General features: G+C 44.1%; 1 pseudogene; it reads left to right on the top strand.

Annotated features, from left to right (window-relative positions):
* Positions 1-3,363: 3,363 nt before the first annotated feature.
* Positions 3,364-3,840, top strand: LOC143680351 (large ribosomal subunit protein eL21 pseudogene; annotated as a pseudogene).
* The last annotated feature ends 353 nt before the right edge of the window (positions 3,841-4,193 follow it).

The following is a 4,193-nucleotide window of genomic DNA, read 5'->3' as shown; positions in this document are numbered from 1 at the left end:
CCTGCCCAGTAGGTGGCGCTCGTGGCACACGTTTGTCTGCGGGTCCCACCAGTAAAAGGTGCTGTGGATCCTTTAACTTTGGAAAACTCTCGCCGTGGGGGAGGTTCGCCAGCCGAAGCGGCTTGAAAGAGTGCCAGCCGGCCCGGGGCTCCGAACGTGGGGAGGGTCGCCGGCCGCCGCAGCCCGGGAGAGCGCCCGTCCGAATCTCCCAGTCGGCCCGGGGTGCCAAGCGTAGCGGGAAGGCACCAGCCGCCGTGGCCTGGGAGAGTGCACCGTTCTTAGCTGTACCCGGGAGTCACATGCTTGGAAGGGACCCCCCCGGTCACCGTTCTCCAAAGCCTGGGGACCTCCGATCCAATTCTCTTAGTTGGTCTGGGGGGCCGCGCGTGGTGGGGGCGCCAGCCGCTGCGGCCCGAGGGGACCGCCTGCCCAATTCTGCCAGCTGGCCTGGGAAGGAGGAGGGGAGGAACTCCAGCCACTTGCCGCCCCGCCCGGGGAAGCACGCGCCCCTCGGCGATCTCACCGGAGCGGGTTCTCCCGGCCAGTCAGCCATTCCAGGATGGGGTACGCTGCCTTTTTTATCTCTGTCGTGGCTCCGGGAGCTGTTCTGTATTGTTTCTACTCCCCTAGTAGCTGTTCTGAAGGAGGAAAGGTGAGGATGGCAACACTGGTGAGGACGGTGGCGGAGGAGCCGGTGAAGGCAGAAGAGGGCATGGTGGTTGTTGGTGAGCCGCTGGAGTAGGAGGAGAAAGGGAAGGATAAGATGGCAGATGGATAGCCGCCGGAGCAGAAGGGGAAAGAGAAGAGCAAGATGGTGGCGGGAGCGCCGGCAGAGAAGGGGGAAGAGGAGGGCTAGATGGCGGCGGGAGCGCTGGTGGAGAAGGGGGAAGAGGAGGGCTAGATGGCCGCGGGAGCGTCGGCAGAGAAGGGGGTAGAGGAAGGCTAGATGGCGGTGGGAGTGCCGGCGGAGAAAGAGGGCAGTATTTCTTGTTAGGCAGGTCTCTTGTTGACTCGTTCTCTCAATCTTTCTTTGTCTTTGATGATTTTAACGTCTTCCTCAATTTTGAAGGATAACTTGGCTGGATAAAGAATTCTTGGTTGAAAGCCTTTCTTATTTAGGATCTCAAAATTATCATACCACTGCCTTCTTGCTTCCTGTTGAGTAGTCTGAAGTCAGTTTTATGTGTTTTTCTTTGTATGTAGTAGATTGCTTTTGTTGGGCTGCTTTCAGGACTTTCTGTTTCTCTTCAACATCTGGCAGTCTGATTAGTATGTGGCTTGGAGTGAGCTTGTTTGGATTTATCCTATTTGGAATTTGCTGAGCCTCTTTGTGCATATTCATGTCTTTTATAAGGGTTGGAAAGTTTTCTCCCATTATGTCTTCAACTAACTTTCCCAACCCTATAAACTTCTCTTCTCCTTCTGGAACACCAATAACTCATATTTTTTGCACCTCTTGGCCATCATTTCCCTAAGATCCAGTTGAATTTTTTCCCATCTTTCTTGCTATTTGTTCTTTTATGTGCTCTAGTTCTATTGTTCTGTCTTCTAGCTCACTTATTCTTTCTTCTGCTTCTTCGACTCTGCTCTCATATGTCTCCAGTATATTTTTTATTTGGTCTACCGTATCTTTCATTTCTGTGAGATCTGCCATTTTTCTATTTAATTCCCTGAATTCTTCTTTATGCTTTTCCTGTGTTTTCCTGATATTTATTTCCTTATAAATATTGCTGAGTAGTAATGAGATCATCTCCCTGGTTGATGTGATTTAGTTAAGAATGGTTGTTAAACTGGATTAGGGGATGACATGTCTCCACCCATTTGAGTGGGTCTTGATTAGTTTCTGAAGTCCCATAAAAGAGGAAACATTTTGGAGAAAGAGAGATTCAGAGAGAGCAGAATGACATAGCCATGAGAAGCAGAGTCCACCAGCCAGCGACCTTTGGAGATGAAGAAGGAAAATGCCTCCCGGGGAGCTTCATGAAACAGGAAGCCAGGAGAAGATGCTAGCAGATGACGCCGTATTCACCATGTGCTCTTCCAGATGAGAGAGAAACCCTGACCATGTTCACCATGTGTCTTTCCAGATGAGAGAGAAACCTTGAACTTCATCGGCCTTCTTGAACCAAGGTATCTTTCCCTGGATGCCTTAGATTGGACATTTCTGTAGACTTGTTTTAACTGGGACATTTTCTCAGACTTAGAACTGTAATCTAGCAACTCATTAAATTCCCCTTTTAAAAGCCATTCCATTTCTGGTATATTGCATTCCAGCAGCTAGCAAACTAGAACACATATTCTGTGTCCCCTCTGGGATTTTGATTTGGTCATTTGGCTGAGCTAACTCTACTTGGATCTTCATGTTTTCAGCATCAATCGGATGATCACATGTGTTCTAGTTTGCTAGCTGCCAGAATGCAAAATACCAGAAACAGATTGGCTTTTTAAACAGGGAATTTAATAAGTTGCTAGTTTACAGTTCTAAGGCCGAGAAAATGTCCCAATTACAAGTCTATAGAAATGTCCAATCAAAGGCACCCAGGGAAAGATACTTTGGTTCAAGAAGGCCGATGAAGTTCAGGGTTTCCTTCTCATCTGGAAGGGCACATGGCAAACACGGTATCATCTGCTAACTTTTTCTCCTGGCTTCCTGTTTCATGAAGCTCCCCGGGAGACATTTTCCTTCTTCATCTCCAAAGGTCACTGGCTGGTGGACTCTGCTTCTCGTGACTATATTGTTCTGCTTTGCTCTCTATGAATCTCTCATTCTCCAAAATGTTTCCTCTTTTATAGGTCTTCAGAAACTAATCAAGACCCATGCAAATGGGTGGAGACACGCCTCTACCTAATCCAGCTTAACAACACTCTTGATTAAATCACATCTCCAGGGAGATGATCTGATTACAGTTTCAAACATATAATACTGAATAGGGGTTAGAAGAAATGACTTCCTTTACAAAATGGGATTAGGATTAAAACATGGCTTTTCTAGGGGACATACATCATTTCAAACTGGTACAACATGATTTTTCCCTTTTGATTTATTAATGTGTTTCATTACATTGATTATTTTTCTTGTGTTGAACCATCCTTGCATGCCTGGAATAAATCCCACTTGGTGGTGTATAATTCTTTTAATATGCATTGGATTGTAATTGCAAGTATTTGTTAAGAATTTTTTGCATCTATATTCATTTGGGAGATTGACTGTAGTTTTTCTTTCTTGTAATACCTTTATAAGGTTTTGGTATTAGAGTGATGTTAGCTTCATAGAATGAGTTAAGCAGTGTTCTTTTCTTTATATTTTTTATATATTACCTTTCTTTTGGCCAGAACTGCCATCTTGCAGTAATTTGCCAAGTGATGAACACAAAAGGAGAGAGGAGAGGCACCCACTATATGTTTTCTAGGCCTTTCAGAAAACATGGAGTTGTTCCTCTGGCCACATACATACGAATCTACAAGAAAGGTGATATTGTAGACATCCAGGGAATGGGTACTGTTCAAAAAGGAATGCCCCACAAATATTACCATGGGAAAGTGGAAGGGTCTGTAATGTTACCCAGCATGCTGTTGGTATTGTAAACAAATGAGTGAAGAGAAAGATTCTCACCAAGAGAATTAATGTGCATATTGATCATATTAAGCACTCTAAGAGCCGAGATAGCTTCCTGAAGTATGTAAAGGAAAATGATCAGAAAAAAAGAGGAAGCCAAAAAGAGAGGTATCTGGGTTCAACTGAAGTGCCAGCCTGCTCCACCCAGCGAAGCACACTTTGTGAGAACCAGTGGAAAGGAACCTGAACTTCTGGAGTCTATTCCCTGTGAATTCATGACATAAAAGGTGTAAAAAGTAAAATACTTGGGGATTGTAAAAAAAAAAAGAGAGAGACATTTAATTTCACTTCCTAATAGTAACCACCACAAGCTTTTTGAGGTATTTTCCCTAGTTGTCTTTTATTATGAAGTGTAGGAAAAAATCTTAAATTTGTACTGAACATTTTTTCAAAATACTTTTATTGAGAAATTTTCACACACATATATTCCATACATGATACAATCAATGGCTCACAATATCATCACTTAGTGGTGTATTCAACACCATGATCAATTTTTCCAAATATTTGTATCACTCCAAAATAAATAAAGAAAAAACTCATACATACTTTACCCTTTCCCCCTCACTCTCATTGA

Source organism: Tamandua tetradactyla, chromosome 1 (genome assembly GCF_023851605.1).
Source record: "Tamandua tetradactyla isolate mTamTet1 chromosome 1, mTamTet1.pri, whole genome shotgun sequence".
Classification (NCBI taxonomy): Eukaryota; Metazoa; Chordata; class Mammalia; order Pilosa; family Myrmecophagidae; genus Tamandua; species Tamandua tetradactyla.
This window is presented reverse-complemented; position numbering and strand designations above follow the sequence as displayed.